The sequence below is a fragment of the Canis lupus genome, chromosome 18 (genome assembly GCF_048164855.1).
Source record: "Canis lupus baileyi chromosome 18, mCanLup2.hap1, whole genome shotgun sequence".
Taxonomy (NCBI): Eukaryota; Metazoa; Chordata; class Mammalia; order Carnivora; family Canidae; genus Canis; species Canis lupus.
Window position 1 is genome coordinate 55,739,814 of NC_132855.1, and position 19,254 is coordinate 55,759,067.

A 19,254-nucleotide genomic window follows, 5' to 3' on the forward strand; every position below is an offset into this window, starting at 1 on the left:
CAAAGGTGAATGCGCTAGGACCTTGTTTTACCTTGACTTGCTGTGAGAGAAGAAAAGCCCCACTTGGATCCACCCAGGCACTTTGAAAAACCAGAAGGATCTTATTACAGGGAAGTTTTGACCTGTGAGATGGCCCCACAGCAGGGGCCCCCAAAACAGAGGGCTGGCAAAGTTTCAATTTATCCTACACCCCAAAGTCTGTGCACGCTGGGGTTTAATTGTTATCTTCCTCTTTCTCACAGCATCAAATGCCTGCGGGGCTTAAGTGGAAAATGACAGGGTTCCAGCTCTCTGTTCTGCAGACCTGCTGAGTGTGTTTCCCCAGCCCCGTGCCCACTCTCCCTGCTTGTTCAGCTGACACGGATGTGCAGGCATTTCTTTTTTTCTGTGTTTCTGGCTTCGTGTAACTCACTGAGGCTTGGAAGTTTTAGCAGGAGAAGGGCACTTACTGGAGAGGGACTTTTGATTCCCTCAAGAAGCTGTCTTTCCTTGGTGTTTTCCTCTTAGGGTGGGGGTAGCACATTATTCCCCTGTTACTTGGTATCTGCTGCTACTGGCTATGGGAGGCCTCGACTTTTCTTGCCCTGTCCAGGAGGGTAGCCATTGGTCACACGTGGCTCTTTAAATTTAGATTTGACTCGTTAGGGATGCCTGGGTGGCTCAGTGGTTGAGCGCCTGCCTTAAGGCCCAGGGCGTAATCCTGGAGTCCTGGGATGGAGTCCCACGTCGGGCTCTCTGCATGGAGCCTGCTTCTCCCTCTGCCTGTCTCTCCCTCTCTTTCTCCGTCTCTCATAAATAAATAAATAAAATAAATAAATAAATAAATAAATAAATAAATAAATAAATAAAATCTTAAAAAAAAAAAGATTTGACTCATTAAAATTAAAGCTAAAAATTCAGTTCTTTAGTCACTTGCAGCTCCCTGTGTGGCTGGTGGCTAGGTACTAAACAGCACTGGGTGTGGAACATTTCTATCATTGCAGGAGGTTTTATTGGATAGCACAGTTTTATTCCAACGTGTTTAGGTATTTCTTGAAAGCTACAGAACTGGAGGCATGTGAACTGGGATCTTTCTACTTTAAAATGATGCTGCTTAGAGATTAGGAACCACCAGATGCCTTAAGTTGGGGGTGGGAGACAGCTGTGGCCCACAGCTCCCAGAGGCCTCAGGGATCTATAGGGACTGTGCAGGGAGCCAAAGGGATCCAGTGTAGTGGGGCCAAAATAGGGAATGCAACTCCCTGAGGTAGCCCTGCAAAGGGATGCATCGTGGCAGCTTCAGCTCCAGGGCAAGAGGTCCCACTGCATTTGGGGAGCATGCAGGTGCATTTGGTCATGGTGTGGCCCTCTGGCTCACTACAGAAAAAAGAATCCACCCTGCCTTCAGCTTCTTGCACCTTTTCCACAGGGTCCTCAGATGTGTGGCCTGCAGGGCATTTGGAACAGGGTCTGTCTTTATGCTGTCTTCCTCTCATCTGTGTGTGGACAGGATGACTGCTGCCGTCATCTGGTCTGTTAGCCTTGGGTACCTACTCGCCATGCCCTTCCCGAATGCTCCATGTTCTCTAAAAGTGACCGATGGACTGGGCAACTGGCAGATTCATTAGGACAGTCTGCCAGCCCGACGGGAGCCCAGCTCCTCTCTGAAGTTCAGACTTGCTCCAGGAGAACCACTGCCTGAAGTCTTGGTTTCCCTTTCTTTAAAGACACTTTATAAGCTGCACTGAGCCTAAATGCAGGATGAAGAGCAGAGCAGCACTTTGGGGAAAGGCTACCGAGATCAACTGGGTAGACACTTAGAGGAGAAGCCTCCTCGCAGGGACTTGTGCTTAGAAGGTGATGACCTGCTTCTCTCGCCTGAGCTTTTCTCCCCACTCCCGCCCTCCCTTCCTGGTACTGTGAAGGCTTAACAGTGGGCAGAGGAGCCTGTGTCCCTCCCTCACCATTCTCCTGTCTCCCTGGCAACAGTTAGGCCTCTTTGGTGAACCCCTCTCCTGGGTCGTTTTGAGGCTGGACTTTCTTGGCAGGGCTGTCTGTAAGTGAGATGTAGAAATGCAGGACACCTAAGACCTGCAGCCAGCGGGCCTCCTTTCCCTGATGCCAGGGGAACGCTGAAGGAGGCCGTGACATCTGTGAGCTTCCTTACCCCACTGAGGGCAGCCCAGAGTGTTCTGGCCACCGTGTTGCATTACCTAAAGTTATTTGTTGTTGTTTCTTCCTGCCTCCTAGAATAAGGGGTGGGTCACTGCGAGACCCATGCCTGCAGGCCTTCTCCCCCCTCTTTCTTTCCCTTTCACCTGCTAAGACCTTTTTAGTTGGGGCAAATAAAAGTATTCACTGGCCAGTGGGGTCATCAAAAATCTGCCTTAGGGCAGAGTGTGGGCAACGAGTCATGACAGCTCACATAAGCTTAGCTGTCACAGCAAAGTAAGGCAAGAGTGAGGCCTGCTTTCAAGCAGGAGAAATTGGTTATATACAGTGGGATTTTAGGAACATCACTCTGTCTGAAAAGTATACCCTCTAGAATTGATATGGTCTGAAGTTCTACTATTAGAGGTTCATTCTACAAATTTTATAGAATTTCTACATATTCTATTTATATCTATAGATATATCTATAAATTTTATAAATTGTCTTTAGACAGAATTAAAATGTGAATATCCCTATTTGTGGGTAGGCTCCTTTCTTGAGTGTAAAATAGGTTATAGAAAATGGGGCAGAGAACAATTACCTGGGATGAACTTGTCATCAAAGAGTCGAGCAGATTTATATACAGAATAATCGTGGTTCACCACAGACAAGATTTCTTATGTCCCAATTTTATTTGGGATTGGTTCCAATTAGGTGGTCTAGATTGAGTTTCTGTAGTTTGTGATACAACTGAGACCAAGATTTCCGTCCTTAATACCTTGGTTTCCCACATTCCATTCTGTCAGTCAACCAGGGACAGAATGAGAACCGGACCTCAGAAACACCTGGACACCTGTATTCTTTCCGTGTTGGACCACTCACATTCCTTACAAACAGTCCAGTGAGCTCAGTTCCTGTGCCTGCTGCCTGCCCACTCTGTGCCCAACATTTATCTAGAGAATACTCACAAGGCGAACCTGATAGGCAGAACCCTATAAAAAATAGTTATGATGTTTTCAATTACAAAGAACAGGAATCTTAAGTAAATGATGTATTAAGTCATAAATTTGTTGACTTATATAGCAAGAATCTTGGAAGTAGGTGGGGCAGTTTCAGGTTGGTTAATGTATATTCAACACGTAATCAGGGACCATTTCTTCATAGGAGTCTCTATCAGTTAAAAATCTACTTTGTTGTTGTTGTTGTTGATGATGCTCCTTCATCATTCCTCTCACATCTCATTGGCCAAGACTAGGTCACATGGCCCTTCTTAACCCAATGATGGAAGGAGAATGGGACCACTGTAGACCAAGATCTATGCCTTGCCCTTCTGAGGAAGGAGGATAGACATAAGGGCACCTTTCCCTAGGAGATGGACCCAGAGAAAAGTATGACTGTGAAAGCCAAATTAGGATCCTCTGGCCAGAATGAAGAGGGTCTGTGTGGTCAGCAAATAGTACCTGCTATATCTGAAACAGTGATGAGAGCACGAGGGAAAACAAACCCAGGTCTCTATTTGAACGTCCTGTCAAGCCAGGAAACCTACAATTCTGGGAAGAACTAAAGACCACAGATAGTCCCAGAAACACTTGAGCCCCCGGGTGGATGCAGCATCGCGGCATCTCAGTGGAGTGCACAGAGCAGTGATCCACATGTAATTAGACAGGGAAGGACTCCTGGATTCTGGAGAACACATCTCCTAGGCTAGGCATGGGCTGGCAGGAAAGAGCAGACATTCAAGGTTGGATAACAACAACTTCCGAGGCAGGAATGTGGGAATTTGTCTTCTCTGTATGAGTGTGCATGTAGATGTATGTGGCATTTGGGTCTTACTTGTAGTAAGACCATAAGATCCATGAATATATAGACTGATGTCTCCCCAGTGTATCCCTAATGCCTAGGACAGCCTAAAGTAATCTAGTAATGCTTGTTGAGAAATGGATTAATGATGATTATCTGGAACAGTGGAGGAGTAGGGAGGAAGCAGGAATGAGCAGCATATGAGGGCAGTCCCATGCTCCTTTTATGAGCACATTAGAGTCCCTAGGACCAGGAAAATCACTCTCAACTCACTCAGAGCTTCTGCACAAAGGAAGTGACTTCAGCTATTAAGAGCCCCATCCACACAAAAATCTCTGTGCCTCTCTTTGTTCTATCTCTTTGTAGCCAGGCTAGATTGTCAGTTGAAGTCAGGAAGTTTGGCATCAGATTGTGTCCTAGGTAATAGGATTTGTCCCTCTTCTATGAGTCATGGCTGTGGAGGGTGCTGGGGAGCTGTGAATACCAGAGGAGGCAGAGATGGTGTGACGGATGGACCTTTGGGAGGCTTTGTCACATGGTGTCTCCTTTGATGCTGGAGTCAGGTCCCATCCTGGCCAAACCTGAATCAAGAAAACATGTATAATTTGCAGGGCCAAGTGCTAAAATGAAAATAGAGGCTTCTTGTTAAAAAAAAACAAAACAAAACAAAACAAAAAGAAAATCAAAAAACAAGTGAGAAGTTCTGGAGAGTGACCGCAGAGCTTTAAATCAAGTGTCAGGCCTTTCTAATCATGGGGTCCTTCTAAGCATGGGACAGCTGTGCAGGTGGTATGGGTGTGAAGCCAGACCTGGAGGAAACCCCCACAACCCACTCCTAAAGGGGCAGGTTCCTGGTGCTTTCTCAATCAAGAGCTTTGTCTCCTTTCATATTCCCAAATTTATAAATGTATAACAGCATCGTGCTGGTGAAAGTCACTATTTTATAGATTACTGGGGCTCCTTCTTTTCAGAGGAATGGGGGAAATAATAGGGTGCTTAAAAGCAATTAGTTACAGCAACAAAAGAACAGAGAGAACAACAAGAAAGCTATTATGCAAATGTGCATCCATTCACTGCCATTCAGCCTTGGGGAGCCTCATGGTATATTCAGAAGTTTCTGCCTGTTTGAATTATTAGTCCCTCTATACTTAATATCATGCCTCTGTACAATTATTTATGTCTCCCCCCCCCCCCCCAAGCACATTAGTAATTGGCCTCTTCCATCTCCTGGTCTCATGTGGGCTTAACTGCTATCTTGACTAAAGTCAGCAAAGAAAGGCAAAGGTTGTTTGGATGCTGCAGGAGGCTCAGCCAGATAGAGGCACCCAAGATTCAGGTCTGACTCAGTTCTGCTTTATAGGGGCTCTGGGAAGGAGGAAGCTGAGAAGTGCCTTCTAGAGGGTCCTGGATGACAGGAATCAGGGAAGGGAGTGGGAGCGCTCATGCTGCTGACCATGGTTCTGACCATGATGTGTGCCCGCTCCTTTCAGACATGACCTGGCCAGGCCAGACATTATGGAATTGGGGGACGTTGGCCCTTAAAAAGAAAAATCCTGCTAAAGACCCAACAAACACATTTCAGACTGCATTTGTGCCTACATTAAAAACACCGCATTATCTTCAATGCACATCTTCCTGCTTTTTAACATAAGAGACACGGGTTTCAACTATGACTGAAGGGGAAGAGGTTTGTTTCTGGCCTCTTCTTAGAGATTTCATGCCACAGAATGTGTTGGTCTGGGGCCCTCATCCACTGGACTTCACCTCAGCAACTCTATGTGCATGTGTCCCTGTGGTCTGGGTTAAGTCAGTGTCAGCCAGCTTGCTGTCCCACCACAGGGTGAGTGCCACCACTGAAGGCATGGCATGTGGGTGTCAAGAGGTGGGATTCATCTCTTATCAGGTCTGAAATGTTTTCTGAATGAATATGTGAGTGAGTAAAGAGTTCAGACTCAGAAGGAGAGACTGGATTGTGAATGTTTGGATGATTTGCTGGAGTTTAGATGATAGAACAGGTCTTTTTAAAAAATATTTATTTATTTATTCATGAGACACACACACACACAGAAAGAGAGAGAGAGAGAGAGAGAGAGAGAGAGGGAGGCAGAGACACAGGCAGAGAGAGAAGCAGGCTCCATGCAGGTGGCCTGACATGGGACTCGATCTGGGACTCCAGGATCACGCCCCAGGCTGAAGGCGGTGCTGAACCACTGAGCCACCCGGGCTGCCCAGAACAGGTCTTAATATGAAAGAACTAGGGTTTCTTCTAAAAATAGGGGCTGGTTTGGTCCAGACTCTGCTATTTACTGGCTGTGTTACTTTGGGCATGCCACTCAACATCTCTGACCCCTTTTCCTGGAGGCAAGATGGAAATAAATGTTGCTGCCCCCACCACAGGAATGGAGCCATTCGTGGATAGCAAAGCACCACAACTCAGATTAGTAATCTTTGTTCTCTCCCCACACACCTTCCTCTGGGCTGTGGCTACTCATGTCCATCTTCACTGCCCCAGAGGGTGGGGCTGCCAGGACAAGACAATCAGGGTCTATTGCTGAAAGTTCTGAGGGCTTCTGGTGATCAGCACTGTCTGGAGATCAGGAGTATTGAAGATCAGTCATGACCCTGTGTGCGGAGGGCATGGGAACGTGTGTAGGCCATAGGTCCTCTTCAGGGTTGTCCCAGTATCTGGGATGATGGCCTCTGTTCTTCCTCCAACTGAGTCAGGCCTGGCTTTGGGAGAAAGGGGAACATGGATCTTGGTCCCTCTCCAGTTGGTGCCTCTCACATTGAGCCCTTTGTCTGCATTCTACCTCATTACCATCTACCACTGCTCCCACCCCCAATTTTTCTGATCTGATAAAAAAAAAAATTGAGTCTCACTATTGAGCATTGCCATTCTGTCAGGGACACAGCCAGTCTGACAAATTAATCAGGAAGAAGGTGCTTGATGAGACTGCTGAGAGGTTAATTTGTAACCCCTCTCAAGGAGCACATTTGCTTTCTGGCAGGGGCCTTCTGCAGATAGCACCATGAGAGCTCCAGGCACCCGGAGCTGCCTTCTCTGCTGCTTCAAGGGCTGGCCCTGGACTGGGCCATGTGGGTGGTGCCAAAGCAGCTTCCATGACAGAGTGTGGTTTCTCATGACGAGGCCTTGGCTTAGGAACAAGCCCCTAGGTTGGGTCCCTTTGGGGGTCCTGTTTCCCCTTTTCTGCTCCTTGCCTTCTCCTCTCTCTGCTGGAATGTGGCCTGTGGTTCCTCACCTCAAATCTGGGTCTCTTTCCTCAAGATCCTCATTTACCCTGCTGCTGCCGCCTCAGCCTCTCCAGGAATTGGTTGGGGGGAGGGTAGGAAGCAAGCTCAGCATGGCTGATGGCCCCATTTAGAATAGGAGGCTGGGGAATGAATAGTCCCTCCTGCAGCTCAGCCTCATCTCCTTAATGGATCCTAATTACCCCTGTCCTGCTTGTGGCTTCTCTCAAGGGCTCACCTGTCCTGATGATGGATGAGGTGAATGAGGAGGTGGCCAGCTGGGGCTGAGGAATCCTCCCCTTTCTCTCCTAGGAGTGGGGCAGATGTGGGAACTTTGAATCAAGCTCAAGGATTTTTTTTAAAGATTTTTATTTATTTATTTATTTGAGAGAGAGAAAGAGAGTCCAAGTACATGAGTGAGGTGAGGGGCAGAGGAGGAGGGATGGGGAGAGAATATCAAGCAGACTCCCTGCTGAGCATGGAGCCTGACACCTGGATTGAACCCACAACCTTGAGATCATGACCTGAGCTGAAACCAAGTGTTGTACACTTAACTGACTGAGCCTCCCAGGTGCCCCAAGTTCAGAGATTATGGTGAAGTGGAAGAACCACTGTAGAATGAACTCTTCTCCCCTATTATCCCTTAAAACTTGGGCCAGGTGGTTTTAGCTTAGAAGGAAGGTGATGGGTGGGGACAATTGGCCTTTTGAGTGTAAAGCCCCAGGAATACATGACAAGAGAGATGGTAAAGACTGTCAGGCCCATGGAGCACTGATCCAAGGCAGGACAGAGAACTCTGTTTTATGATACCAGTGCCAGATCAGTAACAAGCCCACATCTACTTGAAGAAGGCCAGCCTCCACCAGAGCTGAATGGCTCTTTCTGGGTCAAGATTGTGCTGGGGCTGATCTCAGGCTTTGCCCATATCTTCACAGACATACAACCAGTGAGGACTCAGTAAATGAACTGAAGATCATCCCGGGTCCCAGACACAGATCCTTGACCCCCGTGGTCAACAGGAGCAGATGCTAGATGACAGTGATTATGTTTTCTTGCAGATTAGCCAAATAAGAGAAAAAGAATAGCATGACTCTGCTTTTAAGTCACACCTCTGGCCATGGTAAGTAAGCTTTAGTGTGCTTTGGGAATGAACAATCCCGATCTAACTTGTGAGTTGTTATTATTTTGTCACTTGTTCTATGCCATGGCTACATTATAGCTCCTCACAAACATTTTGTATCTTACTCATCTGTGTCCACTTGGCAGTGTCCACTCCACTTGAGACTTGGCTGATGCTGCTCGTGCCAGACATACAGTGTAGCCTATGGGGTAAACCAGGGGCCAGAACTGAGCCTCTCTTCACAGCTGAGATGTTAGCCCCAGGTTTCCACTGAGAGGAAGAAGTTTTATTCCCCAAGAGATAATGGTATGAGAGACACTTCCAATTCTTTCTCTATGTTCCCTCTCTGGACCCACTTTCCTGATGGTCCTGGGCAGGGGGCTTTGTGCCGCTGGGCCCTCTCTTCCCTAGGAGCTTATTCTCATGCAAGGGCTCTCCTCTTCTTATGTCATAATGAGGGACAGGGCCTTTATTTGTGCAGTTGTGGTGGCTAGCCTCCGAGTGGTCCCCCACACAGCCTTGCCTCCTAGAATTCATGTCTTTACATAGCCCCTCTCACACCGAATAGACTGATCTGTGTCACCAGTAGGAGAGTCCAGAAATGATGTGGTGTGTCTTCTGAGCCTAGGCCACAGAAGTCATTGCAGCTTTGGATGGTCTCTGGGATCACCCATTCTGTGGGAAGCCAGCCACCATTCACACAGACACCTGTTATGGGCCAAACTGTGTCCCACCCCCCCATTCATATGTTGAAGTCCTAACTTGCAACCCTTCAGAACATAGCTGTGTTTGGACATAGGGCCTTTAAAGAGGTATTTAAGGTGGAAGGAGGTCTTTAGTGTGCACCCTATCTAATATGACTTCTTCTAAGAGGAGGAGATTAGGACACAGATGTGCAGAGGGAAGATCTTGTGCAGCCACAGAGAGAAGGCACCATCTATAGCCAAGGACAGAGGCCTCAGAAAGAACTAATCCAGATGATACCTTGATGTTGGATCTCTAGCTTCCATAATTGTGAGAGAGTGAGTTTCTATTGGTTAAGCCTCCAATATGTGGTACTTTGCTGTGGAAGCTCAAGCAGACTAATACAACACTCAGGAAGCCCTGTGAAGCCACTCATATGAAGAGGAACTTTCTTGGCAGTCATGTGTGTGAACCACCTTGAGAATGGATCCTCTTGCCTTAGTAAAGCCTTCAAGTGATTCCAGCCTCCCAGCCTTCGAGTTGCCCAACTGAGATTCCAGGCATCATGGAATGGAGTCAAAACATCCTCTGTATATCGATCTGAATTCCTTACTCACCAAAACCAAGAGATAATACACGATTACTGTTGTATTAAGTCTTTATTTTTGGAACGATTTGTTATGTGGCATTATATAACCATATACCAGGTCTGCTGTGACTGACACATTTAAGTCAAGGTGAAGGAGGAGGGCCATTTTGCGAAGGCTCATTTGGCTACAGATCTAAGCTGTGCATCAGCAGAGCAGTGATCAAGCCCTTCTTGGATGTTGGAGAGTATTCTCAGATGTCTTCATAGGTTGGTATGGGCTGTGGCCAGGGAGATTGATGGGATAGCAGGGCAGCATGACCAAGGAAGGAGAATAGTTTAGGGCCACTGGGTGTTTTGTTTTGTTTTGTTTTGTTGAGAGAGAGAACATGTACACGTGTGGGGACAGGGAGGGTCAGAGGGAGAGGGAGAGAGGGAATCTCAAGCAGGCTCCATGCTCAGTGTGGAGCCCAATGCACGGCTGGATCTCACAACCCAGAGATCATGACCCGAGCTGAGATCAAAAGTCAGATGCTTACCCATCCAAACCACCCAGGTGCCCCTCAGCCACTGTTCTTGAGGAGAGCTGAGGTATTGGGAAAGTGTCAGTAAGAGGAACCTGGACACAAGAGACCACAAAAGAGGGAGAAGCTGTGATGCCAGGCCAGGAAGGTAACACTAGGCCCTGAAGTGTGACTTGGGCTTTCCTGCCGAAGATCAGAAGACAGTGGGGATGTCCCTTTGCAGTGAGGATGAAGGGACTCCAGTCTCTCAGTAAGGAGACTAATACCTATTGAACATCTGCTCTGTACTTTATTTCATTTTTATTTTTGCAACAGCTCTTTGAGATAGTATCATCTCTATTTTTCACATAAGGAAAAGGAGACTCAGGGAAAGAGGGCGATTAAGAAATTTACCCATCACGTCACTGGTAAATAGCAGCTGGATTCAGAGTCAGGAACAGCTGCCAGAGTGTTTTGTTTTTGCCCAGGTGGTGGAGCGTCATGGAAGGTAGGTTGGTGTAGTGGTGTAGACCACATACTCTAGAATTAGACTGCCTGTCTTCAACCCCTGGCTCCTCTGCTCACTAGCCTTGTGACCCTGGGAAAGTCACTTAACCTTTCTGTGCTTCAGTTTCCCCATCTTCAAAGTAGGGACCCTAGTATGTACCTGTGTTACTGTGAGGGTTCAGAGTTGTAAGCCAAGGGCTCGGAGCAGAACCTAGCAGAAAGGAAGCACTTTCTTGTTGGCTGTTCTTATTCCTTCAGCTCTGCAACATGACCTCTCAAGGACAAAAGGAAGTGATTCGGGATCCCTGAGTGGCGCAGTGGTTTGGCGCCTGCCTTTGGCCCAGGGCGCGATCCTGGAGACCCGGGATCGAATCCCACGTCAGGCTCCCGGTGCATGGAGCCTGCTTCTCCCTCTGCCTATGTCTCTGCCTCTCTCTCTCTCTGTGACTATCATAAATAAAAAAAAAAAAAAAAAAAGGAAGTGATTCTCAGCACCAGACTGGTCCCCACAGTGCCTAGACTAGCCACAGAGCACAGTGAAGGCTATTGAATCGACCGTCTGTGTAAATGGCTCCCTTTCCCTCTCCTCCTCCCTAATTCCAAACCAAGCAGCTCAAACTTAGGGGACAGCTCCCAATGGATCCAGAGCAGTCTCCCCTTAGCCACTGTGGGCTACCCAAGTCAGATCTCCCTTTCCTGGAGATGGAGCTTAATAGTCACATTCTAATGGGAGATGGGGCACTTGGGCTGCAGACAGAGGGGTGGTCAGTCCTTTGTGGACACACTTTCATTCTTGCACCCACACCACGTGGGGAGTTGGGGACCAGCAGGAACCTGTGAGCTTGGGGGCTATCAGAACAGTATCTCCCTGAGGGGAAGGGCCCAGGCTGGGTTTCCAGCTGCTTACCTTCAAGTTGAAAAGGAGCAGCTAAGTGTTATTGATCCAAACTCCAGGGGGAAGATTTGCTAGGAGGTCGCTGGCACCAGCCCATCACTTAGCTGGTATTCATTATTCAGTGATGGGGATAAGGAGCAGAGAATGGCTGGCACTCTGCCGCCGAGCCTGGCCTCCCAGGAGAGGAGATGACGTGAGAACTGGGAGAGACAGACAACCAAGAAAGGGTCAAGGGCGATTTGCTCACATCCTGGGAGAAAGGTTGCTTGGTGGATGGTACTAGGAGGAAGTCTACCTCGCTGGCAGCCCTGGAGCCTCCTAGGCCCTGGAGTCTCTAACCTTTGGCTAGAGAAGGGGAAAAGGAGCTTTGGGTGGCATTTGGCCTCGCCTCTCTCTGATGGTGCTTGTGTATTCCTGTTTCCTCAAATGCCCACTGACATAAAATGTCCTACCTATTTTGAGTGATGTATTGTGATGAAACTAGCTTTTACAGTGACAGAAATGATAATTAAGTCCTGAGGCCCTAAAGTGGATCAGAATAATGCACTCAATGAGATCCAGACACCATGGATTTGGCTACTTCCCAATCTTGTGATAGGCCAGCCTGTGCCTGGAGTTGTCAGATTAGATCAGGGGGATGAAAGTTCTTTATCACAGGTAACATGTCAGATAAATGTCAGCTGTGACCATCACATTGTTGTTGTTATTATTATTATCATTATCACATTCCCAAAAATACATGTCCAGAAACAACACAGTCTTAATAGCCATGAGAAGTGATGGGGGCTGGATGCGAATAAGAATGCTCATAGCAGCACTGTTTGGAAACAACCCAAAAGCCCACAGAATGAAGAATGGGTAAATAAATTATGATATCTTTACAAAGTGGAATATTTTATAGCAGCAGAAATGAATGAACCACACATAACTACATGGTGAATCTTAGTAACATAGCAAATGGGGGAAAAACGTCCTAGAAGCCTATATCCAGTATAGTATCTTTTTCTGAACTTCAAAATTAAAACTAAAAATTATAATACAAAGCGTACACATATGGGCAATACCATTGTAAAATAAAGCAAAGGAATGATAAGCACAGGCTTTGAGAGCATGGTTATGGGTGGCCCAGGTAGGGAACAGTGAGGGAGGGGACCAGGCTAGGTGAGGAACACATAGATACGTTGTTTGTATTGTTCTGGATTTGGAATTGGGTGGAGCAAACATGAACGAACACATAAATGAATGGAAGGCAACTATGCTCACCACTATACCACCAACGCCTGCTACACATAAATGAGCACACAGGCCATTCACGAAACAATACTGGAAGGGGGTCATACGCAAGGGTGATGAGTAGTCCAAGTTGGGTACCTAGAAGCTGAAATGCTTATTTTTTTCATTTAAAGAAAAGCATGATGTTGAATGGATGTTTAACACTAGATCTCCAAGTTGATATTCTAGAAAGTCAATAACTTTTTTCTAAGGATGTTGGAGGTGCTTTATAGCATTCTGTGCCCAGAAATACCCTCATTATATATCCTTTTGGGGAGAGACATGTTCCAGTCTCTCTTAGGTCCTGGTATAGATATGGTGAAGGATGCATAAAGTATGTATGCCACTGGGCAGGATTTACATCTATAACTAGGACTGAAGTATGATAAATAGCGCATCAATAAACATTCTTACATTCTTTTGGTGTACATCTGCATAGATTTCCTGTGGCTGGATGTTTAGTATTGAAATTGCTGGGCCATAGAGTATGTGTATGTTCAACTTTGGTAGTACGGCAGTATTCTGAACTGATTGTACCAGTTTGTGCTCTCACCAGCATGGTTCAGATTTTACTCTCTCCACATCCTCACCAGTAGTTAGTATTGTTAGTCATTCAAATGTTCATCATTGTGTGGGGTGTGAGATCATATCTCATTATGGTTTTATTTTGTGTTCCTTTGAAGATCACTGAGGTTGAGCATCGTTTCACATATTTATTGATCCCCAGGATATTTCTTCTTATGAAGTGTTTGAATCTTTTGCCCACTTCTCTTTTGTGTAGTTTGTTATGTTCTCTTAAAAAATTTTTTTTTCTTAGTTTGTTCTTTCTGAATTTTGATACTCTTTATGTATTCTGTATATGAGACCTTTTGGAGAATTTATATATTGAAGATAATGTATATTTGGGAGTATATATTCAAGATTGTCTTGGCTCTTTGCATTTCCATTTAAATTTTAAAATAGATTTAAATTTCATTTATTAATGAAAAGAAACCCCAATGCCCATGAATAGGAGAGTGAATGAATAAATTGTAATATAATCACACAAAGGAATATTACACAGCAGTCAAAAATGAATGAATCTCTGTAACATGAAGCAATATGGGTGAACCTTAGCAAAATAATTAATATTAAGTCAGGGACGAGAAAGTTCAGATGACTACATACAGCATAATGCCTTTTTAAAAAATATATATATTTTAAAGATTTTATTTATTTATTTATTCATGAAAGACAGAGAGAGAGAGAGTGAGAGGCAGAGACACAGGAGGAGGGAGAAACAGGCTCCATGCAGGGAGCCCGATGTAGGACTCCATCCCAGCACTCCAGGATCATGCCTGGGCCAAAGGCAGGCGCTAAACCGCTGAGCCACCCAGGGATCCCCTGCCCTTTTTTTTTTTTTTTTTTTTTTACAGTGGTAAAAGCAAGTGTTAAAATAAAAATCTTTGCTTTAAGAAATATATACAGATGAATTAATAGTGTATTAAAAGGAAGTAAGAAACAATAGACTTGTAATTGAGGATGGGGATAGCAGGAAGATGGGATGGTAAATGGCTGCATAGCTTGATGGCAGTTACTGTGAAGGTCTTAGCTTTCACGTTAGGTAGTGGATTTGAGGGTGCTTATTGCACTGGTAAAATATATATAAATACTTGAATGAATAACTAATGATGAAATGTATAGTTTGAGGGTTCTGATGAATCTGAATTAGTGCAACTTAGGTCAATTATACAAAAAAGGTTGGAAACAAAGATAACATGAGGACACCACTCTCAACCCCTTTGTTGTAAGACTCTCCAGCCCCCGAAGAGTATCACAGACTGAGCAGAGATATGAGTGTCAAGATGCATATTATATATTAGAAAAGCTTAATTGCTTCTAAATTTGTCTTTAGAAAAATACAATTGAAATAGAGGCTTTATCCTGCACCCCAGTGTGTCTTGTGTGTTCCCTGGAGTGTCTCTGCCCTAACCAACTGGAATTTTAAACCAACTTTCATTTTAGATGGATCACCCGATTGGCATGTGGAAGAGGAATTAGCATTTTAGCTGGATCACTCAGTTGGCATGTAGAAATCAAATGCTCTCTAGAGCATTTAGGAAGCTATTGATACACTCCTAGTCAGAAAGGACAAGAACCTAGAGAGTGGTCTTGGGAAAGGGAGGGAAACAGGAATTTGAGAGGTATATAGGAGAAGAAATTCACAAGATTTAGTTTCCTTAACAGTAGATGACACACAGGAGCTAAAAGAATGTATATGTATTGTTGTCCTCTAGTGACTACCATTCTCTTAGAGCCAGAATCTCTATTTGTTTCAAACTCTTGGGCCTGTCACCTTCCTATAGAATTCCCACAGGATGTCAACACTTTTATATGGGTCCCAGGGCAATTACAACCTTAAATCTGATGCCCACTCACTGAAGGACTAATTGGTGGTGTCCTCCTTGCTGATAACCTGCGGATGTTGAAGGGAAATCCAGCAGCCCATGATGCGGACTGATGCTGCGGAAATCTGGAGGCTGGTGTGGCTTGAGGGTGAGGTTTGTTGTTGTTTTTTTAAGTGTTTTTTTTTTAATCCCCGTAGATTTTATTTTTAAGTAATCTCTGTATCTGACATGGGACTTAAACCTAAGACACTGAGATCAAGATTTGCATGCTCTACCGACTGAGTCAGCCAGGCGCCCTGAGGGTGAGGTTTGCCTTTCAGGAAGTGGGAAACAGCTGCCTCTCAGATCCCTGAGGCTGGGCACTTCTGCTTCCTCTGACAGCAGTCTGTCAATCAGTTGACCTGGTTGCTTCCACGGGCTGATTTTTAAAAAAGATTGATTGATTGATTGATTGATTAGAGTGCAGGTAAGTGGGGGAAGGGGCAGAGGTAAAGAGATCCTCAAGCAGGCTTCCTGGGACCCTGAGATCATGACCTGAGCTGAAATCAGGAGTTGGATGCTTGACTGACTGAGCCACCCCGGGCACCCCCACCCATGGGCTGATTTTAATTGACAGCTTCAGACAGATTAGTGAGCGGGCTTAGAGGAACCATGGTCCTTGAGGGTAATTTGGCAACAGGCAAGTCCTCAATCCTTGGAATTTTGGGAAAGAAGACCATATGTTAGGTCACAGAGACTGAAAAGGCTTAAAGTATATTGAGCCAGAAGGTCATATGCCCCTTCAGGGAAAACAAAAGTGCCCTTATTGGGGCACTAAGTCAACTACCTACGTCCTTCCCCTATCCTGGGCCTTCATTTACTTACTTGTAACATGGTGGTATAGAACTGAGTCTTAAAGGTGGGCAGACGTGCTGCTGTGAAGAAAGCAAGTGACACTGCTGGCGAGCAACCCATCCCCACCATTTGGGAGTCCTGTGACCCTGGGTGAGTTATGAACTGCAGGGAGCCCTGGTGTCCTGGTCTCCAGTGGCCCCATAGATGGGGGATTATGTAAATAAGCATACGTGACAATGCCTAGCCCATGGAGAACTCTCACAGAGCATCAGATTTTTGTCTTTTCTTCTTGGTTGCCAAATGGAAGAAGCGATGGTCTGGGCTGGATCTGGATATATGCAGGATTACAGCTCTAAGGTGGCTTCTGTGTGCCGGTGTGGCCCACTGGAGTTGTTTCTCTCCAGCTGGACTACTTTCCCTTGTTCCTGGTCCGAACTGAGAAAGAGGTGAAGTAACAAGGAGCTTGCATGGCATAAAGGAGCAATCTGAGGCTCTGGAGTCAGAAACCATGGGCAAGTTACTTACCTGAGAGAATTCATCAAAAATTAATTCACAGAAAGTCAATTCATCACTTTTGTTTTGCCAAATGGCGGTTTGGCTTCCCATCCATTGAGTCCTGGAAAAATTACTTTTGGCAAGTGAGCCTGCCTCCTAGAGGAATTCTCTGGGTGAACTGGGCCGATCCAAATGCGAGTTTAGTGAGTACTCGGCTCAGGAGTAGGAAGTGTGCTTGTCCAGCTTCCCGCATGCTGGAAGCTGAGCCCTGCAGTTTGTGGCCGGGCCACCTCTCCCTCTTTCTGCTTCTGTCCCGGTCACCACTGTGGCCAGCAGCATGAAGAAGTTCTTGATGGAAAGGAGGAAGGCTGCTGGAGGGGAAACTGAGCCTCCAGGAAAGGAAGACTGATGTTCCTGGCCTTTCTCTCCAGACCCCTGGCGACTCTCCTCTTCTCCTTGAACTTGGAAACTGTCTTTTCACTGCAGAACAAAATATAAGGGATCAGTGGCACTCGGAGCCAAAAAGTAAAGGTAATGGCTACAGGAAGTGGCAGGATGAAGCTCTTGTTGTGCAGAGGCTTCTGAACCCTGCCTTCCTCTTGTCCGGGGTCGAGATTCTTTGCTTGCAAGCAAAGGAAACAAACTTGTTAATTCACACAAGGGGAGCCCCCAGCATGGAAGGGAGGCTGGAGAAGGGGCTTGAGATTGTGGGCAAGAACCAAGACAGTGCTCAGTGACTCAGCAGCAGCCACCTAAAAAGGCACCTGCAGCCAATTGTTTTCAGTCTCTTTGTTCTGATGCTCAAGATACAAATTCCGTAGAGGGTACCTGATGGCATGGTTAGCACCATGTGCTCTTTCATCATCTGGAAAAGGTGGAGCTTCTAACTACCCAGTCCCCAGGCTGCCCCTAATGGAGAAGAGGCAATTCAATTCAGGAACTGAGCTGAAGAGAAAATAGATAGTAGGAGCCAAGGGATATAAATCATGGCAAATAGGCAGGTAGCATTTAGAACGTGCTAGGCACTGTTCTAAGTGCGTTACATACGTTACCTCCTTTCATCTTCCTCTGTAGGCAATGGGGATGTTGTTATCATGCCCACTGGACAGATAAGCAAACTGAGATCCAAGGACGTTTAATCATACAGGAAGCAGATGCTGAGATTTGGATCAGAGTTTGGTTCTTAATGCCTGTGAAATACTGTCTACATTACTACTGTTCCCTTGAAAAGCCACTTTGGGAAAATCAAGGAGTTTAGTGATACAAAAGAAAGCTGGTTTGCTAAGGGTTTCCAGGAATAGAAGGTAACCAGAGGCAACCAGGGGTTCCACCATTTTGGTCTTCCAATTCTCAAAGCCTTTTCTATCACCTCTCATCTGGAGCTTCTCATTCCTCTGCTCAAGGACAGAAGGCCCTGCCTAGGAGGTGGGGAAGAGGTGGGGGTGGGGCAGGTAAACATGAGCTTGGTTTAACAAGCCAAGGAAAGGAGAGGTATTACACAGATTTAAGATTTAACAAAAGGAGAACTAAATTGACATTTTATTGACTTGCAGTGGGAGTTGTTAAAGACAGATTAGTGCACCAAGGGTAGAGAGGACTCAGCCATCAAAGGCATCCAACTTGAAGGCTAGTGATACCCCCAGGGGCAAGGTGAGCACATAAATTTGAGCTCACGCATGGATACTTGCCAACACACGCACACACAAAACCTGAGCTTCTCTCTTAGTTCCAGAGGCCAGGCCCAGAGACACTGGGTGAAGTGGGAGTCAATTAAAACACAGTGTGCTAGGTTTGATTCTTACTAATACCCCCTTCCCACCCCAACCTGATTGATCCTCAAGCCCACTGGGAACTTCACAGATAGAATTCCTCAGATTTTAAGGTAGAAATAGGATCTTGAGAAAACACCCCATTGCTTCCAGTAAGAGAATGATTCCATTTCAAAGCCCTCTCCTCAGGGACTCCCTGCAGGCTGGATGGCAGTGTGCAGAGATGCAGGGTTTGTCAGCTGGGCACTGAGGCAGCCCACAGAGGCCTGCTGCCGGAAAGCCTGGCACTCTGGTATCTGCCCTGGTGGAGGGGTGGGGTGCAGGTGAGGAGACAAGACAGAGAGACACATGGCAGAGGGAGAGGGACAGGGACGCAGCTGGAACAGGAGGAGCTATCCTGCTTAGACCACAGCAGTACTGGCATGTGGATCTAGATTCCAGGTTGGGTGATGATGAATCTTGTTCCAGGAAGCCTTTTCTCTGTGGGCCCTTTCCCTTGAGGGTTGTGCCCACTGCTCCTCCCTCCTAAAGCTAGGGGGTGCCCGGATCAGTGTTTGAATGGCCTCTTTCTCCTCTGTTTCTGTGACTAACATCACATCTCTGGAAATCTTCTGATGGCTTTTTTTCTCTCCTTAGCTCCTGCCTCTGAGGCAGTGATTGTGTCCAGCGGAAGATCTATGACTTCCATGTGTAAACCCTTCCCTCAGCCCACTGTCTCCCTGGGGAGAGCCATTATGGGCAGGGTATTATTATTAAAAGCAACTTCTCACGTTCCTCACAGAAATCTATTATAGCTACTGGAGGAAGGGGCACTGAAAATCCCTCTCACACTATTTCATCACCCCCACCCCCAACTGGGTTCCTTTTTTGACTCTCAGGCATCTTCTGCGCACAAACACCCACTCCACCCCCTCGTAACCCCACATGCTCCCAGGTTCCCCTCGGACTGAGCACTAGGAGAAAAGGAGCGTCTGATTTAGCAAAAGATTTGAAGGTGACCTTCATTGAGCCCTAAGAGAGATA

At 46.3% G+C, this 19,254-nt stretch overlaps 1 long non-coding RNA gene across 1 annotated transcript; it reads right to left on the bottom strand.

The window, feature by feature from the left end:
* Positions 1–2,900: 2,900 nt before the first annotated feature.
* Positions 2,901–11,901, bottom strand: LOC140609292 (uncharacterized). The gene is made up of 3 exons (XR_012011188.1): positions 11,770–11,901; positions 11,487–11,674; positions 2,901–4,511 (listed from the first exon to the last, which is right to left on the bottom strand). It is a non-coding gene; the product is annotated as an uncharacterized lncRNA (long non-coding RNA).
* Positions 11,902–19,254: the final 7,353 nt, after the last annotated feature.